A 25,720-nucleotide genomic window follows, 5' to 3' on the forward strand; every position below is an offset into this window, starting at 1 on the left:
GTAAACAACCGATGGCTCGAAAGGCGGGATCCAAGAGTTCGATCCCGCGGGCCCACATAGGTGAGTACAAATAGGTGAGGTGAGCACATACACACACCTGTGTGTGTGTTCACTCTTTCCTGTGTATGTGATTATTTTTTTAAAAATGTAATATCATATTTGAAGGATAATCTGTTCGGATTTAGCTTTGCAAGTTCAGTTCATATACGCTTCTGCAATATGTAAATATTTTACACTAGCTTGCAACAATTAATCAAAATTCAATCACTATGACAGAATCACTGAAACGTTAGAAAACAAAAGCAAAATGCAGATTTTGTATACACAGATTTTGTTCACACAAATTTTGTATACTCAGATTTTGCAAAGGCATTTGAAGACTGTGACCATGGAGTGATAGCCCATAAAATGAGGTCAATTAGAGTAACGGAAAAGTAGACGTTCTGTCAAACAGATTGCAAAGAGTAACAATCAACTAGGATCAAGTCCAAGTGCAGTGAAAAGCTCTGCACCTAAGGGCACAGTCCTTGTATCACTGGTATTTCATATTCTTATCTCGAATATAGACAAAAAATATTTGTCACAGCTTCCTGTCATCTTTTGCTGATGATACGATAATGAGAATTAAAATTTCCTATGTAAAAGACACTAAAAAATTACAAGCCGATAGGAAGCCGATTGTTTAGGAAACGGAAAATAACATAATGCTTAACAGTGAAAAGTTCCAGGTACCTAGGTATGTTGGCTACGAGGAGCTTAATGAAACACAGGGTACAAGTCACAAACAGACTTAGAGAGTTTCCCCTTAAATTGTCTCATGCCCCTTGAATTACTGTATAATACAGAGTAATTGACAAACACCGGATCACTGAGCCCGAGTGAAGCCTCGTCCGCTGTCCAACCCTATTAACGTGACAATCTCAACTATTAGAACGAGAAGCAAACTAACTGCTTGCATTGGAAGCTGCAAATCATTCCTGTAATACCCACCACAAAATAGTTTCTGACTAATAGGACTATTTGCAGCGGGTAGGCCGGTGACAAGCTGTGGCGATTTATTATACAGTAGTTTTACCACATCAGAATCTGTCCATGCACTGTAAACTTTAATATATCCAAACTACTTAAGATTATGTAGATATATTGCTTTATAATAGAATACCCTGTGATAGTTCTAAACTTTGTCCTTCCTGATTGGACAATCATATTGTTTTAAACTCTGTTCTAACTAAGTGGACAATCAATAATAGACAGGAGTTGCGTAACTTATCTCTAAAGTTGCCTAGGGCTCCAGAACCGGAGGTCTTCAGGTGGAAGGGGAGACACTTGCCAGAAGGTGGAAGGGTAGACATTTGCCAGGAGGTGGAAGGGAAGACACTTGCCAGGAGGTGAAAGAGTAGACTCTTGCCAGGAGGTGGAAGGGTAGACACTCAACCTCTCATCATAACCTACACCACTGACTGCCAACTTGGGCCGGGCTGGCTACTGAAGCTTGGGACAAGACTCTGCTAAGCCCTTGGCCCTTCAGCTGCCCTGCTCTGTCCTCGGGCCTGTAACAGAGACTCCCTGATGAACTAAACACTTCGTAAACCTCGTGAACCCGCTGAGAAAACCTTTCAAATTTCAGGGACTAGAATCGGCTAGAGCGTCACCAAGAGGGGGTCGAGTGAGGCCTGGTGACTGCTGGACGTTGCTCCCCTTCCTAGTTGCCAGAATCCTTATTATAGTTCATTTATTTTGGATCATTTATTGAGTCGTCGGGTTTTATTTATAACGTAAATATTAATTTATCATTCTTCAATTCTCACGTAATTTAGTGTTTCTCCGACTTCTTATTTTGAAACACAGTGAAGAAACACGCAATTTTGAACGTTAACTGTGCCACTGAAGGGAAGGGAGCCCGTATAGCGAGCATTTATTAATAACAAATGAGTTACTCAATTATTTATAATGTAGATGTATAATATTACTCGTTATACATAGGAGTAAGAGTTTGGCGATGCTGAGAACTTTATTGCAATAGAAATAGTAATAATTTAATGTAGGTAAAAAATGGAAGAATTAAATTATCATGATAAGACACCCCAATACCCACTGCACAGGAATTACCTTTTCTCATGTTTAGACAGTACTCATTATAACTGTGCAGCCCGTCCTCATGAACAAATTCCAAAGTCCATTCCCGGCACCTGCCAAACCCACAGTTTATGAATGAAAAACAGTTTACACACGACTTACAACTCCAACCCGTCCTCCACTCAAGTCCATTACATCCAGCGGTCGACCCCACAGACGCATCCGTAAATTTTAACATGCTGTTCATTCAAAACAGGAATTTTTTCAAATACAAATAAACATTATAATATATTAGGGTATTGTGCGTATAAAGGCATAGGTTAGGTTAAGTTAGGTGTTTAGGTTCTGTTGGCAATTATTTGAATATGCAGTATGTGGGTGAAGCATTTACAGCGTTGAGGTTCGAACAAAATTCGTCAGTGAAGCACTTGCTCCAGAGGTGTTCGAACGAAATAAATTGTGAGTTGTGTGTAAACCGTATTTTATTCGTCAACAGGAGGGTTTGGCAGGTGGATGGAATCACTTTTGGGTCTGTTTAGAGGACGGGCTGCTGTTACACACGACTCACAACTGATGACGTTCGAACAGTTCCGAAACAAGTGACGAAACTGACGAATTTCCGAAACTGACGAATTTTGTTCGAACCACAACGCTGAGAATGCTTCACCCACGAACTACAAATACAACAGCCCGTCCTCCAAACAAAGATCCAAAAGTAATTCCATGCACCCGCCAAACCCCCTGTTTATGAATGAAAAGCGGTTTACACACGACTCACAACTGCTGACGTTCGAACATATCCGGAACAAGTGTTTCACTGACGAATTTTGTTCGAATCACAACGCTATAAATGCTTCACCCACGTACTACAAATACAAATAATCGCCAACAGAACCTAAACACCTGACCTAACCTATGCCTATATATGCACAATATGCTAATATATTATAATATTAATTTATACTTGAGAAAATTCCCGTTTTGAATGAACAGCATATTAAAAATTATGAATGCGTCTGTGGGGTCGACCGCTGGATGTAATGGACTTGAGTCGAGGACGGGTTGAATACAGATAAGCGCCAACAAAACCTAAACACCTAACCTAACCTAACCTAACCTAACCTAACCTAACCTAACCTAACCTAACCTAACCTAACCAATGCACAAAACCTAACGTAACCAATATGCACAAAATGCTAATAAATATAAATATTAATATACATATTATATATATATTTGAGAAAGATACTATTTAGAATGGACAGCATGTTAAAATTAATGAACGCGACTTTGGGGTCGACCGCTGGATGGAAGGGACTTGGTCTGAGGACGCCGGGTTGCCTGTTTAGATACTCTTTATAACTATAGGTTACCCTACTGTATTGGGTCCCAACCGGTTTGAGGGGGGGGGAGTTATTGTATTGGTGGACCACACTGTGTGAGGGAGGTATTGGTGGACCACACTGTGTGAGGGAGGTATTGGTGGACCACACTGTGTGAGGGAGGTATTGGTGGACCACACTGTGTGAGGAAGGTATTGGTGGACCACACTGTGTGAGGAAGGTATTGGTGGACCACACTGTGTGAGGAAGGTATTGGTGGACCACACTGTGTGAGGAAGGTATTGGTGGACCACACTGTGTGAGGGAGGTATTGGAGGACCACACTGTGTGAGGAAGGTATTGGTGGACCACACTGTGTGAGGGAGGTATTGGAGGACCACACTGTGTGAGGAAGGTATTGGTGGACCACACTGTGTGAGGAAGGTATTGGTGGACCACACTGTGTGAGGAAGGTATTGGTGGACCACACTGTGTGAGGAAGGTATTGGTGGACCACACTGTGTGAGGAAGGTATTGGTGGACCACACTGTGTGAGGAAGGTATTGGTGGACCACACTGTGTGAGGGAGGTATTGTATTGGTGGACCACACTGTGTGAGGAAGGTATTGGTGGACCACACTGTGTGAGGAAGGTATTGGTGGACCACACTGTGTGAGGAAGGTATTGGTGGACCACACTGTGTGAGGAAGGTATTGTATTGTTTACCAGAAAGTGTAAAGGAGGCACTGTATTGTTTACCACATGACGTGGGAAAGTGAGACACACAGTGGGAGGGAGGGGGGAGAGTGAGACACACAGTGGGAGGGAGGGGGGAGAGTGAGACACAATAAGAGAGAGGTGTGGAGAGTGAGACACAATAAGAGAGAGGTGTGGAGAGTGAGACACAATAAGAGAGAGGTGTGGAGAGTGAGACACAATAAGAGAGAGGTGTGGAGAGTGAGACACAATAAGAGAGAGGTGTGGAGAGTGAGACACAATAAGAGAGAGGTGTGGAGAGTGAGACACAATAAGAGAGAGGTGTGGAGAGTGAGACACAATAAGAGAGAGGTGTGGAGAGTGAGACACAATAAGAGAGAGGTGTGGAGAGTGAGACACAATAAGAGAGAGGTAGGGGAGAGTGAGACAAATAAGAGAGAGGTGTGGAGAGTGAGACACAATAAGAGAGAGGTAGGGAGAGTGAGACACAATAAGAGAGAGGTAGGACGAGTGAGACACAATAAGAGAGAGTTAGGGAGAGTGAGACACAATAAGAGAGAGGTAGGGAGAGTGAGACACAATAAGAGAGAGGTAGGGAGAGTGAGACACAATAAGAGAGAGTTAGGGAGAGTGAGACACAATAAGAGAGAGGTGTGGAGAGTGAGACACAATAAGAGAGAGGTAGGGAGAGTGAGACACAAGGTTCATGTTGTGGTCGTGTACTGACCTTTACATAAGGTCAAGACAATCCATAAACAGCAGCACCACAGTGAAGTTAACCAGAGCAGCATAATTTAACAAAAGTTTTCTAATTATTTCTTATAATACGAAGAAAGATTTTTCCTTTGATGTTGTAGAATTCCTTCTCTTCATTTTTTCTACACAATAATTAACTTGTTAATGTAGTACTCTTTTACAGTATAACAAGTAAAACAAAGATAAACAAGTAGGCCAAAGCAGCAAGATTAAGTGAAGATATGAAATTCCTTGCTAACCGTCTAGTGATGACGGAATTTTTTAGGCAAATTTGGCCATAAGAGGTGGACGGAGGTGGCTTCCACAGCCTCCTCTCTCAGGACATACTACTGGTTGACCACTGGTGGAGGGGTACGTGTTGACCACCCGTGCAGGGTACGTGATGACCATCCGCTCAGTGTAATGTGGACCACCCGTGCAGAGTACGTGATGACCATCCGCACAGTGTACATGTGTACCACCCGTGCAGAGTACGTGATGACCCGGTGAGGATTTGTCTAGTCAAACAGCATTTGACTGTACAACTTGAAACATATTGCCAAATGGCTGCAGTCAAAATTGAACAAGTCAAAAGACAAATAGAGACTTACTTGGCTAAACTAGCAGATGCCAAAACGTCAGATACAGATATTGATGATATTATGGACACCATGGTCCAGTATAAAGATAATACTCAGGTCAACTTAGATCCAATCATAGCCATACTTGTACAAGCAGGCGATGAGTCACAATAACGTTGCTAAAATAAGTTGACCAGACCACACACTAGAAGGTGAAGGGATGACGACGTTTCGGTCCTCCCTGGATCATTCTCAAGTCGATTGTCTCATTCTCAACTCACAATCGACTTGAGAATGGTCCAGGACGGACCGAAACATCGTCGTCCCTTCACCTTTTAGTGTGTGGTCTGGTCAACAAACTTGTCTGGTCAAATTTAATACCACAACACAACCCCAGCTTTCCAAGCTTAGTCTATCCACTTTTACTGGGATGATTTCCGGCAGATTTTTGATACACGCATAAATTCACCCCCACGCATGATGGGGTCCCCCCCCTGACGACTGAGTATAAGTGTGTGTCTTGCCATGAAACAGTGAGAGGGGGTGCACAATCGACTTGAGAATGGTCCAGGATGGGCCGAATCGTCGTCGTCCCTTCACTTTCTAGTGTGTGGTTAGGTCAACAGTAAGAGGAGTGTGTGGACACACCGTCGCTGCAGCAGCGATGCCACACTCAAGTAAACAAATACAAATACAAAATACAAATATTTATTCAGGTAAAGTACATACATACAAGGTGAAATACAAGAGTTGATGGATTTATAGATAGAGCTAGTACATACAATGCCTAAAGCCACTATTACGCAAAGCGTTTCGGGCAGGAAAAACACTAAAAATAAAACTTAATACTAATTGAGATTAAATTATAAATTGTGTTGAGAAAAAATCAGAAAAAATTAAAAAAAAAGGGAGGGGGGGGGGGGGAACATGGCAGAAAAAAAGCAAAAATACAATTTGGTCAACAAACAGCATTGTTTAAAATTGTAAACATGGGTTGACATTTAGGGGTGAGGTAGGTTACATTGAGTTAATTAGGTGGTACTTAGTTTTTATCTTAAACTGGTTGGGAGAGGTACAGTCTTTAACATAATTGGGAAGGTCATTCCACATTCGAGGTCCTTTGATTTGTAAAGTATTTCTAGTTTCACTAAGTCGTACTCTTGGAATATCAAATAGGTATTTATTTCTAGTGTGGTGCTCATGGGATCTGTTACAACCTTCTAGGAAGCTTTTAAGGTCAAGATTGACATTACAGTTCAGCGTTTTATATGTATATATAATACACAGGAGAGGAAGTGCAGTGACTTAATATATAACATATTCAGAAATTTGAGTAAGTGTTACATCAACAAAAGTTGATGGATTTATAGATAGGTGGTCTGGCCCCAGAGTGATGTCTGGGGCCAGAGTAAGATATTGTCCTAATAGCAGCTTTGTGTTGAGTAATTAGAGGATGTAAATGATTTTGGGTAGTAGAACCCCAAGCACAAATACCATAGTTGAGATAAGGATAGATGAGAGAGTAATAGAGTGTCACTAGGGCAGGGCGAGGTACATAATATCTGATCTTAGAAAGAATGCGAACAGTTTTGGAAACTTTTTTTGATATATTTAGAATGTGTCCCTGGAAATTCAGCTTGTGGTCAATGAGAACGCCAAGGAATTTGCCATTTATTTTGTTACAAATTTGGGTATTGTTAATTCTGAGATGTATTTGATTTGAGGATTTATTGCCAAACAAAATATAGAAAGTTGTGTCAATATTAAGGGTGAGTTTGTTGGCAGTTAGCCAGTGATGGACTTTATTTAACTCAGTATTCACTGTGACATTTAGAGCAAGGGGGTCAGGACTGGAGGAAATGAAGGTCGTGTTGTCAGCAAATAGAATTGGTTTGAGATGTTGGGAGGTCATTAATGTAGATGAGAAATAGGAGAGAGCCAAGTACGCTGCCCTGGGGAACACCAATGTTGATGGAGGACAGGGATAGAACATATAGGATAGGACACAAGGATAGGGATGTTGATGGATAGGACAGGGAGCCGGTCGGCCGAGCGGACAGCACGCTGGACTTGTGATTCTGTGGTCCTGGGTTCGATCCCAGGCGCCGGCGAGAAACATTGGGCAGAGTTTCTTTCACCCTATGCCCCTGTTACCTAGCAGTAAAATAGGTACCTGGGTGTTAGTCAGCTGTCACGGGCTGCTTCCTGGGGGTGGAAGCCTGGTTGAGGACCGGGCCGCGAGGACACTAAAAAGCCCCGAAATCATCTCAAGATAACCTCAAGATGGGTAAGGTGGGAGAAATTGAATTATTCACAGAAACATATTGGAGCCTGTCAGTAAGGTAAGACTTAAGGTACTGCAGGGAGTGACCTCTGACCCCATAATGTTCTAATTTAAGAAGACGGTTTTGGTGGCTGACAGTGTCAAAAGCCTTACGCAGGTCCACAAATAACCCAATAAGGAGCTCATTTTTATCAAGAGCTGCATGTATCAAGTTAATCATACAAATAAGTGCATCGTTAGTGTTTTTTTGGGGTCTGAAGCCATATTGACAAGAGCTAAGTATATTGTGTTTGGCTAGATAAGAGTAAAGTTGCTTGTAGATAAGTTTTTCAATTATTTTAGACAAGTTTGGCAGAATTGATATAGGTCTGAAGTTGTTAACATCAGTGGGATCACCACATTTGTGGACAGGGGTTACCCAACCCATTGGAAATAAGAACATAAGAATAAAGGTGACTGCAGAAGACCTATTGGCCCATACGCGGCAGCTCCTATTTATAACCACCCAATCCCCCTCATATATATGTCCAACCCACGGTTGAAACAATAAAGGGACCCAACCTCCACCACGTTACACAGTAATTGGTTCCACAAGTCAACAACCAGTCAGTCAGGTGCAGTCACAGTGAGAGGTTGTGTTAGCTGGAGCTCCGATTGTATATACTTCAAATATGGAAGTTGTAGTGAAGGAACTGATGAGTGGTTGGGGCTCTGAGGACAGAGTTGGAATCTCTACGGGAGGAGGTACAACAGCTGAAACAGCAACAAGAGGGAACGAAGGAGGAGACCAGTAGTAAAAAGACCTCGTCTTGGAAAGTTGTAAAAGACAGGGGCCTTAAGAAGACTTTGATAAAGCCGCCTACAGACGCCTTAAGAACGTCTAATTCATTTGCCGTATTGGAGAACGAGTGTTGTGGTGAGACTGTGGATCAAAAGGGAAAGCAATGAAGAGCAAGGAAGCGCAGGCCCCTCAGAGAGTAAAGGAAGTACATAAGCAAACTTTAGTTGTGGGAGATTCCCAGATAAGATATTTGGATAGAACGTTTGGTGCTAGAGATAGGGGAAACAGGTTAAGGGTTTGCTATCCCGGAGCTGGTATTGGTGATATTATAAACAACATGAATGATATTATGGCTGGAAATGGGAACAATCCCGTTATTTGCATTAGCGCGGGAGGAAATGATGTTGGTCGAGTTAGGAGTGAGGAACTGTTTCAGAGGTATAAAACAGCCATAGAATTAGTTAGGAGCAAGGAAGGAATCCCGATCATATGTGGCATTCTTCCAAGAAAGGGAGTGGGAAATGAATGGATGTCGAGGGCACTTGGTGTCAATTGCCGGCTGGAAAGATATTGCAAATCAAATGCAATATCTTTAATAGACAATTGGGAACACTTCTATGGAAGAAATGAATTGTATGCTCGCGATGGGGTGCATCTATCCAGGGCTGGGGTTGTTGCTGTTGCGAACTCGTTGGAACCAGTTGTTAGAGGCATTTGTTTGGGTTTAAACTGTTAGTAGATAGTGGTATGGGAATCGATTTGGAGGAAGGAGGTAAAAAAAGTATGTGTTTGTGGGAGAAAAGAATTGGCAAAATGATCAGGAAAAGAGAAGGGCCTCAAAATAACAATTCACTTAGGGTATATTACACAAACACTGGAAGTCTAAGAAATAAAATAAACGATTTAAATGCTCTTGTCTGCACAGAAAAAATAGATATTATTGCACTTACCGAAACGTGGATGAATGTAGAAAATAGAGAGCTATTAGCTGAATATCAAATAAATGGATTTTAACTATTTCACACAGATATATTAGACGAGGGGGAGTAGCCATATATCTTAGGGACAATTCGAAATGTAGTCTCAAAGAGGGAATCAAAACTGAGCCACAAACAGAAACTATTTGGATAGAATTAAACGAAAAAGCAAATAATATTATAATAGGAGTTATATATAGGCAAGCAAAGTTAGAGAGAATGGAAGCAAAGCATCTATGGGATGAAATATCTAGATCTAACAGTATTTATGTCATGGGTGACTTTAATTTTAGTGGAATAAACTGGTTGAACAAAACAGGGAATAATGAAGCAGAAGATTTTCTAGATTTAATTGACGATTGCTTTCTTACGCAACACATTAAGGAACCAACACGGGAAAGTAATATTTTAAATTTAGTGTTAACTAACAGGGAAACACAAATTAATGACATAGAAATAGGGAGTGAGCTAGGGAACAGTGATCACAAAGAAATCAGATTTAGCATAGAATGGAATAGACCTGTTGGAGAAAATTCGGTTAAAGTGCCAGATTTTCGAAAAGCTGATTTTAATAGCCTAAGAAATTTTTTGGGTCAAATAGATTGGAAAGTCTTGGGTATGGGTTGTGGACCGGTATTGGAGCTAGAGGTGAACCCAGCGGTAGGTGACGTAAAAGGGGTTTTCCATGTGGATTCAAAATATAACCTATTTAGAAATATTCTATCCAAAGCCCAGGAATGTAGTATACCATATAAATTGAATAGATCGAATACTAATGATCCAAAGTGGATAAAAAAGGATCTGAAGAACCTTATAGGTAAAAAGAGAGCGTGGTACAAAAGGATTAAGAATGGGGAAGTCTGTTTAGAACAGGAATTCGTACAACTGGTTAGAAGTTTAAAAAAGAGATAAGGAAAGCAAAAAGAAACTATGAAGGTCGCATAGCAGAGCAAGCAAAGACAAATCCTAAAGGGTTTTTCCAGTTATACCTGAAAAAGATAAAGGAAAGAATAGGTCCATTAAAAACTGAGACAGGTCAAATAACAGATAGTGATGAAGAGATGAGTAGTATTTTTAATAAATATTTTGTATCTGCATTTACTAAAGAGGAACTTAACAATATGCCTGCAACCGAGAAGTCTATGTGGGTGGGGACGAGGACAGGTTGACGAGTTTAGCAGTTACCAGGGAGGATAAATAGTATAGTAAAACTCAAACCAAAAAAATCCCCAGGGCCAGATGAAGTGTTTGCCAGGGTGCTTAAAGAATGCAAAGAGGAGCTTTGCGACCCACTATCTACCATATTTAATAAATCAATAGAGTCAGGTAGAGTGCCAGAGTTATGGAAAGTTGCTAATAAAAGTTGAAAATAACTTTCTAATGCTAATGTGATACCAGTTTTTAAAAAAGGAGATAGATCACTTGCGTCTAACTATCGACCAATTAGTCTAACGTCTATTGCGGGAAAGTTACTCGAATCTATAAGTGCAAATAAAATTCGTCTCCATCTTGAAAAACATAAATTAATAATTGAGTCGCAACATGGTTTTATAAATGGCCGTTCATGTTTAACAAATTTGTTATATTTTTATTCTAGCATAGTTGAGGCAGTTGATAGTGGTAAGGATTAAGAACATAAGAACAAAGGCAACTGCAGAAGGCCTATTGGCCCATGCGAGGCAGCTTCTATTTATAACCACTCATATACTTGTCCAACCCGCGCTTGAAACAATCGAGGGACCCCACCTCCAGCACGTTACGCGGTAACTGGTTCCACAAATCAACAACCCTGTTACTGAACCAGTATTTACCCAAGTTTTTTCTAAATCTAAGCTTATCCAATTTATACCCATTGTTTCGTGTTCTGTCTTGTGTTGATACTTTTAATACCCTATTAATATCCCCTTTGTTATGTCCATTCATCCACTTGTAAACCTCTATCATGTCACCCCTAACTCTTCGCCTTTCCAGTGAATGCAACTTAAGCTTTGTTAATCTTTCTTCATATGAAAGATTTCTAATTTGGGGAATTAACTTAGTCATCTTACGCTGGGCACGTTCAAGTGAATTTATATCCATTCTATAATATGGCGACCAACACTGAACTGCATAATCTAAATGGGGCCTAATTAGAGCAAGATATAGCTTGAGAACCACACCAGGTGTCTTGTTACTAACGCTGCGATTAATAAATCCAAGTGTCCGATTTGTGTCTCCACCAGTATTTATGAGTTGTGTCATTGGTCAGTGGATCATGTTCTGACCAGTGACCACTTTGCCACAAAAACAGTTATTAATATAGCACTACCTCCCAGACCTCCAGCTCCCGAGCCCGGATGGGACTTTATCAAGGCAGATGATAAAGTCCGACTGGACTTTCAGTCGGTCAGGTGAAGTCACAGTGAGAGGTTGTGTTAACCGGAGCTCCTGAGTGTTGTTATATTATCATTGCAATATGGAAGTTGTAGTTAAGGACCTGGTGACTCTAGTGGGAGCCCTGAGGACAGAGTTGGACTTTCTGCGGGAGGAGGTGCGTCAGCTGAAAGAACAACGAGAAGTAACGAAGGAGGAGACCAGCAGTAAAGGGACCTCGTCTTGGAGAGTTGTTAAAGACAGGGGCCTTAAGAAGACTTTGATAAAGCCGCCTTCAAACGCCACAGCAACTTCTAATTCATTTGACGTTTTGGAGGACGAGTGCTGTGGAGAGACTGTGGATCGCGCAAAAGGGAAAGCAACGAAGAGAAAGGAAGCGCAGGCCCCTCAGAAAGTAAAAGAAGTACCTAAGCAAACATTAGTTGTGGGAGATTCCCAGATAAGGTATTTGGATAGAACGTTTTGTGCTAGAGATAGGGGGAACAGGTTAAGGGTTTGCTATCCCGGAGCTGGCATTGGTGATATTATAAACAACATGAATGATATTATGGCTGGTAATGGGAACAATCACATTATTTGCATTAGCGTGGGAGGAAATGATGTTGGTCGAGTTAGGAGTGAGGAACTGATTCAGAGAACATAAGAACAAAGGTAACTGCAGAAGGCCTAATGGCCCATACGAGGCAGCTCCTATTCTATAACCACCCAATCCCACTCATACTTGTCCAACCCGTGCTTGAAACAATCGAGGGACCCCACCTCCACAATGTTACGCGGCAATTGGTTCCACAAATCAACAACCCTGTTACTGAACCAGTATTTACCCAAGTTTTTCCTAAATCTAAACTTATCCAATTTATACCCATTGTTTCGTGTTCTGTCCTGTGTTGATACTTTTAATACCCTATTAATATCCCCCCGGTTATGTCCATTCATCCACTTGTAAACCTCTATCATGTCACCCCTAACTCTTCGCCTTTCCAGTGAATGCAACTTAAGCTTTGTTAATCTTTCTTCATATGAAAGATTTCTAATTTGGGGAATTAACTTAGTCATCCTACGCTGGACACGTTCAAGTGAATTTATATCCATTCTATAATATGGCGACCAAAACTGAACTGCATAATCTAAATGGGGCCTAACTAGAGCAAGATATAGCTTGAGAACCACACCAGGTGTCTTGTTACTAACGCTGCGATTAATAAATCCAAGTGTCCGATTTGCCTTATTACGAACATTTATGCATTGATCCTTTTGTTTTAAATTCTTACTAATCATAACTCCCAGATCCCTTTCGCAATCCGACTTCGCAATCACAACACCATCTAGCTCGTATCTTGTAACCCTATCATCATTACCTAACCTCAGAACTTTACATTTATCAGCATTAAACTGCATCTGCCAATCCTTTGACCATTTCAAAACCCTATCTAGATCAACTTGAAGTGATAGTGAGTCCTCCTCCGAATTAATTTCCCTACCGATTTTCGTATCATCGGCAAATTTGCAAATGTTGCTACTCAAACCTGAATCTAAATCATTTATATATATTATAAACAACAGAGGTCCCAGGACAGAGCCTTGAGGCACTCCACTTACAACATTTTCCCACTCTGACTTGATTCCATTTATACTAACTCTCTGTTTCCTTTGGTATAGCCATGCCCTAATCCAGCTTAATATAGCACCCCCAATACCATGAGACTCTATCTTTTTAATCAGTCTTTCATGTGGCACTGTATCAAAAGCTTTGCTAAAGTCAAGGTATACAACATCGCAATCCTTACCACTATCAACTGCCTCAACAATGCTAGAATAAAAAGATAACAAATTTGTTAAACATGAACGGCCATTTATAAAACCATGTTGCGACTCAATTATTAATTTATGTTTTTCAAGATGAAGACGAATTTTATTTGCTATTATAGATTCGAGTAACTTTCCCACAATAGACGTTAGGCTAATTGGTCGATAGTTAGACGCAAGTGATCTATCTCCTTTCTTAAAAACTGGTATCACATTAGCAACTTTCCAAAACTCTGGCACTCTGCCTGACTCTATTGATTTATTAAATATGGTTGACAGTGGGTCACAAAGCTCCTCTTTGCATTCTTTAAGCACCCTAGCAAACACTTCATCCGGCCCTGGGGATTTGTTTGGTTTGAGTTTTACTATTTGTTTAAGAACATCCTCCCTGGTAACTGTTAAACTCGTCAACCTGTCCTCGTCCCCACCCACATAGACTTGTTCGGCTGAAGGCATATTGTTAAGTTCCTCTTTAGTAAATACAGATACAAAATATTTATTAAAAATACTACTCATCTCTTCATCACTATCTGTTATTTGACCTGTCTCAGTTTTTAATGGACCTATCCTTTCCCTAGTCTTAGTACGATATAACTGAAAAAACCCTTTAGGATTTGTCTTTGCTTGCCCTGCTATGCGAACTTCATAGTATCTTTTTGCTTTCCTTATCTCTTTTTTAACATTTCTAACCAGTTGTACGAATTCCTGTTCTAAAGTGACCTCCCCATTTTTAATCCTTTTGTACCAAGCTCTCTTTTTACCTATAAGGTTCTTCAAATTCTTTGTTATCCACTTTGGGTCATTAGTATTCGATCTATTCAATTTGTATGGTATACTACGTTCCTGTGCTTTGTTTAGAATATTCATAAATAAGTTATATATTGAATCCACATCGAAATCCCCATTTAAGTCACCTATCGCTGGGTTCATGTCTCGCTCCAAGACCGGCCCACACCCCATACCCAAGACTTTCCAATCAATTTGACCCAAAAAAATTCTTAGGCTATTAAAATCAGCTTTTCGAAAATCTGGCACTTTAACAGAATTTTCTCCTACTGGTCTATTCCATTCTATGCTAAATCTGATTTCTTTGTGATCACTGCTCCCTAGCTCACTCCCTATTTCGATGTCATTAATTTGCGTTTCCCTGTTAGTTAACACTAAATCTAAAATATTATTTTCCCGTGTTGGTTCCTTAATGTGTTGCGTAAGAAAGCAATCGTCAATTAATTCTAGAAAATCTTCTGCTTCACTATTCCCTGTTTTGTTCAACCAGTTTATTCCGCTAAAATTAAAGTCACCCATGACATAAATACTGTTAGATCTAGATGCTCTAGATATTTCATCCCATAGATGCTTTGCTTCCATTCTGTCTAAATTTGGTGGCCTATATATTACTCCTATTATAATATTATTAGCTTTTTCGTTTAATTCAATCCAAATAGTTTCTGTGTGTGGCTCTGTTTTGATTCCCTCTTTGAGACTACATTTCAAATTGTCCCTAACATATATGGCTACTCCACCTCCTCGTCTAATATATCTATCTGTGTGAAATAGTTTAAATCCATATATTTGATATTCAGCTAATAGTTCTCTATTTTCTACATTCATCCACGTTTCGGTAAGTGCAATAATATCTATTTTTTCTGTGCAGACAAGAGCATTTAATTCGTTAATTTTATTTCTTAGACTTCTACTGTTAGTGTAATATACCCTAAGTGAATTGTTATTTTGCGGACCTTCTCTTTCCCTGATCGTTTTGCCAATTCCTTTCTCCCACAAACACATACTTTCTCCCACAAACACATCAGAGGTATAAAACAGCCATAGAGTTAGTTAGGAGCAAGGGAGGAATCCCGATCATATGTGGCATTCTTCCAAGAAAGGGAGTGGGAAATGAATGGATATCGAGGGCACTTGGTGTCAATTGCCGGCTGGAAAGATATTGCAAATCAAATGCAATATCTTTCATAGACAACTGGGAACACTTCTATGGAAGAAATGAAATGTATGCTCGTGATGGGGTGCATCTATCGAGAGCTGGGGTTGTTGCTGTTGCGAACTCGTTAGAAGAAGTGGTTAGAGGTGTTTGTTTGGGTTTAAACTGTTAGTAGATAGAGGTATGGGAATTGATTTGGAGGAAGGAGGTAATAAAAGTATGTGGTAATAAAAGTCCGCAAAATAACAATTCACTTAGGGTATATTACACTAACAGTAGAAGTCTAAGAAATAAAATTAACGAATTAAATGCTCTTGTCTGCACAGAAAAAATAGATATTATTGCACTTACCGAAACGTGGATGAATGTAGAAAATAGAGAACTATTAGCTGAATATCAAATATATGGATTTAAACTATTTCACACAGATAGATATATTAGACGAGGAGGTGGAGTAGCCATATATGTTAGGGACAATTTGAAATGTAGTCTCAAAGAGGGAATCAAAACAGAGCCACACACAGAAACTATTTGGATTGAATTAAACGAAAAAGCTAATAATATTATAATAGGAGTAATATATAGGCCACCAAATTTAGACAGAATGGAAGCAAAGCATCTATGGGATGAAATATCTAGAGCATCTAGATCTAACAGTATTTATGTCATGGGTGACTTTAATTTTAGCGGAATAAACTGGTTGAACAAAACAGGGAATAGTGAAGCAGAAGATTTTCTAGAATTAATTGACGATTGCTTTCTTACGCAACACATTAAGGAACCAACACGGGAAAATAATATTTTAGATTTAGTGTTAACTAACAGGGAAACGCAAATTAATGACATCGAAATAGGGAGTGAGCTAGGGAGCAGTGATCACAAAGAAATCAGATTTAGCATAGAATGGAATAGACCAGTAGGAGAAAATTCTGTTAAAGTGCCAGATTTTCGAAAAGCTGATTTTAATAGCCTAAGAATTTTTTTGGGTCAAATTGATTGGAAAGTCTTGGGTATGGGGTGTGGGCCGGTCTTGGAGCGAGACATGAACCCAGCGATAGGTGACTTAAATGGGGATTTCGATGTGGATTCAATATATAACTTATTTAAGAATATTCTAAACAAAGCACAGGAACGTAGTATACCATACAAATTGAATAGATCGAATACTAATGACCCAAAGTGGATAACAAAGAATTTGAAGAACCTTATAGGTAAAAAGAGAGCTTGGTACAAAAGGATTAAAAATGGGGAGGTCACTTTAGAACAGGAATTCGTACAACTGGTTAGAAATGTTAAAAAAGAGATAAGGAAAGCAAAAAGAAACTATGAAGTTTGCATAGCAGGGCAAGCAAAGACAAATCCTAAAGGGTTTTTTCAGTTATATCATACTAAGACTAGGGAAAGGATAGGTCCATTAAAAACTGAGACAGGTCAAATAACAGATAGTGATGAAGAGATGAGTAGTATTTTTAATAAATATTTTGTATCTGTATTTACTAAAGAGGAACTTAACAATATGCCTTCAGCCGAACAAGTCTATGTGGGTGGGGACGAGGACAGGTTGACGAGTTTAGCAGTTACCAGGGAGGATGTTCTTAAACAAATAGTAAAACTCAAACCAAACAAATCCCCAGGGCCGGATGAAGTGTTTGCCAGGGTACTTAAAGAATGCAAAGAGGAGCTTTGTGACCCACTGTCAACCATATTTAATAAATCAATAGAGTCAGGCAGAGTGCCAGAGTTTTGGAAAGTTGCTAATGTGATACCAGTTTTTAAGAAAGGAGATAGATCACTTGCGTCTAACTATCGACCAATTAGCCTAACGTCTATTGTGGGAAAGTTACTCGAATCTATAATAGCAAATAAAATTCGTCTTCATCTTGAAAAACATAAATTAATAATTGAGTCGCAACATGGTTTTATAAATGGCCGTTCATGTTTAACAAATTTGTTATCTTTTTATTCTAGCATTGTTGAGGCAGTTGATAGTGGTAAGGATTGCGATGTTGTATACCTTGACTTTAGCAAAGCTTTTGATACAGTGCCACATGAAAGACTGATTAAAAAGATAGAGTCTCATGGTATTGGGGGTGCTATATTAAGCTGGATTAGGGCATGGCTATACCAAAGGAAACAGAGAGTTAGTATAAATGGAATCAAGTCAGAGTGGGAAAATGTTGTAAGTGGAGTGCCTCAAGGCTCTGTCCTGGGACCTCTGTTGTTTATAATATATATAAATGATTTAGATTCAGGTTTGAGTAGCAACATTTGCAAATTTGCCGATGATACGAAAATCGGTAGGGAAATTAATTCGGAGGAGGACTCACTATCACTTCAAGTTGATCTAGATAGGGTTTTGAAATGGTCAAAGGATTGGCAGATGCAGTTTAATGCTGATAAATGTAAAGTTCTGAGGTTAGGTAATGATGATAGAGTTACAAGATACGAGCTAGATGGTGTTGTGATTGCGAAGTCGGATTGCGAAAGGGATCTGGGAGTTATGATTAGTAAGAATTTAAAACAAAAGGATCAATGCATAAATGTTCGTAATAAGGCAAATCGGACACTTGGATTTATTAATCGCAGCGTTAGTAACAAGACACCTGGTGTGGTTCTCAAGCTATATCTTGCTCTAGTTAGGCCCCATTTAGATTATGCAGTTCAGTTTTGGTCGCCATATTATAGAATGGATATAAATTCACTTGAACGTGTCCAGCGTAGGATGACTAAGTTAATTCCCCAAATTAGAAATCTTTCATATGAAGAAAGATTAACAAAGCTTAAGTTGCATTCACTGGAAAGGCGAAGAGTTAGGGGTGACATGATAGAGGTTTACAAGTGGATGAATGGACATAACCGGGGGGATATTAATAGGGTATTAAAAGTATCAACACAGGACAGAACACGAAACAATGGATATAAATTGGATAAGTTTAGATTTAGGAAAGACTTGGGTAAATACTGGTTCAGTAACAGGGTTGTTGATTTGTGGAACCAATTGCCGCGTAACATTGTGGAGGTGGGGTCCCTCGATTGTTTCAAGCACGGGTTGGACAAGTATATGAGTGGGATTGGGTGGTTATAGAATAGGAGCTGCCTCGTATGGGCCAATAGGCCTTCTGCAGTTACCTTTGTTCTTATGTTCTTATGTTCAGATTGGACGAAGTTTCAGTAAGCTCTCGAAACTTGGCACCAAAACTACACTCCTGACAACACCGAAGAAATGGAAAAAGATTTAGTAAATGCAATACATAGAGCAACAAATCACGCCATCCCCAAGAGGAAAACAATTACCCAACAACACAAGGACCATTAGTATTACTGTGATAGGATCAAAGAGCTACATAACAGACTAAATCGTGCACGAAAGAATTTCAGAAGAGATAGAACTGAAGCTAATCTAGGACTTCTTAGACCTGTCCGGGATCATGTGCATGAAGAAACAGCAAAAATCAGAGAAGAAAAATGGCTCGAGTGGTGTGCCAAGCTAAATCAGCATACATCCTTGGGCGACATCTGGAGGCAGATCAACAAGGCCAAAGGAAAATCGTCTCCTGCTCCGCCGCACCATGTTCATCCAGAGCAAGAAGCAGAAAGGCTAGCAAATCTATTTGCTTCAAGAGCCAGTTCCACTCAACTTCCTCAAGCAACTCTGACTCACCAACAAAGACTTCAAGCAGCAAGATGGAAAAAAATAGATGATGCTTTAGCCTTACCTGACGAGCTAGACCAACCTTTCAATCTGAAAGAACTCAGAAGTGCTACAAAGAAAACTAAAAATCACCAGACAAGGACAAAATCACTTACAACATGCTAGCCAAGCTAGGAGAAAAGGGTGAAGAAGCCTTCTTGAATCTCATCAACAGAGTATGGGTGACAAGAACCCGACCACTCTCTTGGAACAGTGCAATTATAGTTCCCATTCCAAAACCTAAAGACCCAGGAAATCCAAGACCCATCTCATTAACAAGCTGTCTGGCCAAAACTGCAGAAAGAATGGCCCTTAATCGAATTGAATGGAAAGCTAATCCACTACACCAAAATATGTTTGCTTACAGAAAAGGTGTTGGAACCACAGAATGCCTTACCTCCCTCCTGGATTAAATCAATGACAAACCTGGAATCCTTATTTTTCTAGACCTTGAAAAAGCCTTCGAGTTAGCCAGTGCCAGCTACACTGTGCTGCCTTGTGGATAAGGAAATCAAAGGACACGCTCTTGCTTTTGCCAAAGGAAGCCTGCTTAACCGAGAAGCTAAAGTCAAATTCCAAGGAAAAACATCGACCTCAAAGAGGCTGGAAAATGGAACTCCGCAGGGAGGAATACTAAGCCCCTTCCTCTCCAACTGTCTCATGGAACAATTCATGAAGCTCAAGTTACCAAAAACCAAACTTCTTAACTATGCAGACGACTTTGTGGTCATCATCAATGGCAAAAGTGCAAGGAACCATGCACAAAAATGCCTATATATTATCAGCAAGGAAGCGGAACGCATAGCAGTGAAAATAAACAGCAATAAAAAAAGCAATGGCCGTTAAAATGAGAACTCAAGACATCAGACTGGCAATACAAGGACATGAAATTGAGTGGGTTACCTCTTTTCAATACCTAGGAGTCATAATAGACAACCAGTTGAAATTCACTCAAGAAATTGAATATCTTCGGCAACGCTGTAAAGCCAGAAACTCAGCTTTGCCCTCCCTGGCCAGTCATAGAGAGGGTGCATCTCTACCAGTACTCAAAATGTACTACGTTCAAGCAGTTAGGTCACTCATCGACTATGCTGCTCTTGCTCTTACATCCCTCAGTGATAACCAATGGGAGAAACTGGAAGTGTTTCAAAATGATGCTCTGAGAACAATGCTGGGAGCACCTATATGGACGCGTAGAGAGAACCTTAGAATGGAAACAAATTTACCAGCATTAGAAAACAGGATGAAACAAAGGATAGCCACCATAATAGGAAAACTTACTGGAACAACCGCCAGGCTGTCAATCAAAGACAGCATACAGAGATCCTTTCAGAAAAACCTACAGTATAGAACAAGCTCATGGATGGATAATGTGGTCAAGATTTCAGAGAAAATGGACATCAAATGGACCATTAAAAACAAAGGGGAAGATAGACCATATCAACACTTTCGACAGCCTCCTCCATGGGAAGAATCGAATCTAAAGATAATCATTAAAAGATTACCAGTTAAAAATTAAGCATGTGACCCGCAGAGGCTCAAGGAAGTAATAGAGCAACAAATGGAAACTATCTCTAGACCCACAACGACTCACATCTTTACAGACGGATCAGTTGATCAAGAAAAAGGTTGTGCTGGGGCAGCAGTTTACAATACCAACCATGAAGTTTACTGGAGCATGAATAGTGGGTGATCAACATTGCAAACAGAATTATATGCCCTGAAGGAGGCAATAAACTATACAATTGAGAATAATTTGCATGATGTCATCATTCATACAGACTCTAAATCTTCGCTCCAGGCATTGTTATCCAGTCAGCACAGAGATAATATACAACTCCTCACAGAAATTCAACATATAGGAAAAGATGCCCATAATCGAGGGCTGTCAATCACCTTAAATTGGATACCAAATCACATTGGCATAGATGATAATGAAAAGGCAGACTCACTAGCAAAAACTGTTGTACAGGTTCAAATACCTCCAAGTTTCTCACAGATAAAGGAGCAAATCAAGAAGAAAATATTCTCAACTATCAAAAGTCGCCCAGAGCCAAAGTAGCGGAAGGTAGATCCACTGCAATATGGTATGAACAAGCCACTGGTTACTCCTCTTTCAAGCCTGGCAAAAAGATATCCAGAGACATTGCAGTACCCATACAAAGACTCAGACTTGGTTATAAGTGCTGCTGGGAGGTAATGAACCCACCCATCTGGTCACCACTTGGTCCGGGAGACATCTCCCGTCACGCAGGGTGCAGTCGCGCCTCCACAGATCTCCAGTATCATCTATTGATACTGGTGATGGCTCAAAAGGGCCACCACTTACAAGCTATTCATGCCCGTGCCACCTTTTGGGTGGCTTTATCTTCATCTTAATACATTCACAAGGGAGACATCTCCCGTCACGCAGGGTGCATTCGCACCTCCACAGATCTCCAGTATCAGCTCTTGATACTGGTAATGGCTCAAAAGGGCCACCACTTACGGGCTATTCATGCCCGTGCCACCTTTTGGGTGGCTTAATCTTTATCAATCAATCAATCAATGAACCCAATAGTTAAAGAGTGTCACATCTGTGAAACTGAAGCAGAGGCGCCACTACTTACTGGAATGTGAAGCTACTGAAGCCCTGCGCATCAAACTCAACATTAAACCAACGACAGCAGCTGCATTAGATGCACATTCCACCGCGACTACAATGATTAGAAAAGCTGTTGAGGAATGGGACTCATTAGTGAGCATTCTGCATCTACATCCTCCACCAAGATAATGTTAATAAAACAAGATTAAAACCAGTGCACTAAAACAGAAGCGATAAATAAGCAGGGAAAAAGGAGAAGTCCTCTCCTCCATTTTAAACTTAGACCCAAATATCACAGGAAAAAGGTTATCATGTATAACCAAACTCAATTACGGGCTCACCATAGCCCGTGCTACATGGACACTTCGTCCTGAGTAGCTAAATCTTTAACAACAACAACAACAACCACACCAAGTGTCTTGTTACTAACGCTGCGATTAATAGATCCGAGTGTCCGATTTGCCTTATTACGAACATTCATGCATTGATCCTTTTGTTTTAAATTCTTACTAATCATAACTCCCAGATCCCTTTCGCAATCCGACTTCGCAATCTCAACAAGATTTCCTTAAGAGATAAGGAAAGCAAAAATGTAGATAAGGAAATGCAAAAATGTTCTCTATTTTCTACATTCATCAAAAATGATGAATGTAGAAAATAGAGAACTATTAGCTGAATATCAAATATATGGATTTAAACTATTTCACACAGATAGATATATTAGACGAGGAGGTGGAGTAGCCATATATGTTAGGGACAATTTGAAATGTAGTCTCAAAGAGGGAATCAAAACAGAGCCACACACAGAAACTATTTGGATTGAATTAAACGAAAAAGCTAATAATATTATAATAGGAGTAATATATAGGCCACCAAATTTAGACAGAATGAAAGCAAAGCATCTATGGGATGAAATATCTAGAGCATCTAGATCTAACAGTATTTATGTCATGGGTGACTTTAATTTTAGCGGAATAAACTGGTTGAACAAAACAGGGAATAGTGAAGCAGAAGATTTTCTAGAATTAATTGACGATTGCTTTCTTACGCAACACATTAAGGAACCAACACGGGAAAATAATATTTTAGATTTAGTGTTAACTAACAGGGAAACGCAAATTAATGACATCGAAATAGGGAGTGAGCTAGGGAGCAGTGATCACAAAGAAATCAGATTTAGCATAGAATGGAATAGACCAGTAGGAGAAAATTCTGTTAAAGTGCCAGATTTTCGAAAAGCTGATTTTAATAGCCTAAGAAATTTTTTGGGTCAAATTGATTGGAAAGGCTTGGGTATGGGGTGTGGGCCGGTCTTGGAGCGAGACATGAACCCAGCGATAGGTGACTTAAATGGGGATTTCGATGTGGATTCAATATATAACTTATTTAAGAATATTCTAAACAAAGCACAGGAGCGTAGTATACCATACAAATTGAATAGATCGTATACTAATTACCCAAAGTGGATAACAAAGAATTTGAAGAACCTTATAGGTAAAAAGAGAGCTTGGTACAAAAGGATTAAAAATGGGGAGGTCACTTTAGAACAGGAATTCGTACAACTGGTTAGAAATGTTAAAAAAGAGATAAGGAAAGCAAAAAGAAACTATGAAGTTCGCATAGCAGGGCAAGCAAAGACAAATCCTAAAGGGTTTTTTCAGTTATATCGTACTAAGACTAGGGAAAGGATAGGTCCATTAAAAACTGAGACAGGTCAAATAACAGATAGTGATGAAGAGATGAGTAGTATTTTTAATAAATATTTTGTATCTGTATTTACTAAAGAGGAACTTAACAATATGCCTTCAGCCGAACAAGTCTATGTGGGTGGGGACGAGGACAGGTTGACGAGTTTAGCAGTTACCAGGGAGGATGTTCTTAAACAAATAGTAAAACTCAAACCAAACAAATCCCCAGGGCCGGATGAAGTGTTTGCTAGGGTGCTTAAAGAATGCAAAGAGGAGCTTTGTGACCCACTGTCAACCATATTTAATAAATCAATAGAGTCAGGCAGAGTGCCAGAGTTTTGGAAAGTTGCTAATGTGATACCAGTTTTTAAGAAAGGAGATAGATCACTTGCGTCTAACTATCGACCAATTAGCCTAACGTCTATTGTGGGAAAGTTACTCGAATCTATAATAGCAAATAAAATTCGTCTTCATCTTGAAAAACATAAATTAATAATTGAGTCGCAACATGGTTTTATAAATGGCCGTTCATGTTTAACAAATTTGTTATCTTTTTATTCTAGCATTGTTGAGGCAGTTGATAGTGGTAAGGATTGCGATGTTGTATACCTTGACTTTAGCAAAGCTTTTGATACAGTGCCACATGAAAGACTGATTAAAAAAATAGAGTCTCATGGTATTGGGGGTGCTATATTAAGCTGGATTAGGGCATGGCTATACCAAAGGAAACAGAGAGTTAGTATAAATGGAATCAAGTCAGAGTGGGAAAATGTTGTAAGTGGAGTGCCTCAAGGCTCTGTCCTGGGACCTCTGTTGTTTATAATATATATAAATGATTTAGATTCAGGTTTGAGTAGCAACATTTGCAAATTTGCCGATGATACGAAAATCGGTAGGGAAATTAATTCGGAGGAGGACTCACTATCACTTCAAGTTGATCTAGATAGGGTTTTGAAATGGTCAAAGGATTGGCAGATGCAGTTTAATGCTGATAAATGTAAAGTTCTGAGGTTAGGTAATGATGATAGAGTTACAAGATACGAGCTAGATGGTGTTGTGATTGCGAAGTCGGATTGCGAAAGGGATCTGGGAGTTATGATTAGTAAGAATTTAAAACAAAAGGATCAATGCATAAATGTTCGTAATAAGGCAAATCGGACACTTGGATTTATTAATCGCAGCGTTAGTAACAAGACACCTGGTGTGGTTCTCAAGCTATATCTTGCTCTAGTTAGGCCCCATTTAGATTATGCAGTTCAGTTTTGGTCGCCATATTATAGAATGGATATAAATTCACTTGAACGTGTCCAGCGTAGGATGACTAAGTTAATTCCCCAAATTAGAAATCTTTCATATGAAGAAAGATTAACAAAGCTTAAGTTGCATTCACTGGAAAGGCGAAGAGTTAGGGGTGACATGATAGAGGTTTACAAGTGGATGAATGGACATAACCGGGGGGATATTAATAGGGTATTAAAAGTATCAACACAGGACAGAACACGAAACAATGGATATAAATTGGATAAGTTTAGATTTAGGAAAGACTTGGGTAAATACTGGTTCAGTAACAGGGTTGTTGATTTGTGGAACCAATTGCCGCGTAACATTGTGGAGGTGGGGTCCCTCGATTGTTTCAAGCACGGGTTGGACAAGTATATGAGTGGGATTGGGTGGTTATAGAATAGGAGCTGCCTCGTATGGGCCAATAGGCCTTCTGCAGTTACCTTTGTTCTTATGTTCTTATGTTCTTATGTAAAAAGAAACTATGAAGTTCGCATAGCAGGGCAAGCAAAGACAAATCCTAAAGGTTTTTTTTCAGTTATATGGAACTAAGACTAGGGAAAGGATAGGTCCATTAAAAACTGAGACAGGTCAAATAACAGAGAGTGATGAAGGGATAAGTAGTATTTTTAATAAATATTTTGTATCTGTATTTACTAAAGAGGAACTTAACAATATGCCTTCAGCCGAACAAGTCTATGTGGGTGGGGACGAGGACAGGTTGACGAGTTTAGCAGTTACCAGGGAGGATGTTCTTAAACAAATAGTAAAACTCAAACCAAAAAAATCCCCAGGGCCGGATGAAGTGTTTGCCAGGGTGCTTAAAGAATGCAAAGAGGAGCTTTGTGACCCACTGTTAATATTATCCATATTTAATAAATCAAT

This window comes from Procambarus clarkii, chromosome 8 (assembly GCF_040958095.1).
Source record: "Procambarus clarkii isolate CNS0578487 chromosome 8, FALCON_Pclarkii_2.0, whole genome shotgun sequence".
NCBI lineage: Eukaryota > Metazoa > Arthropoda > Malacostraca > Decapoda > Cambaridae > Procambarus > Procambarus clarkii.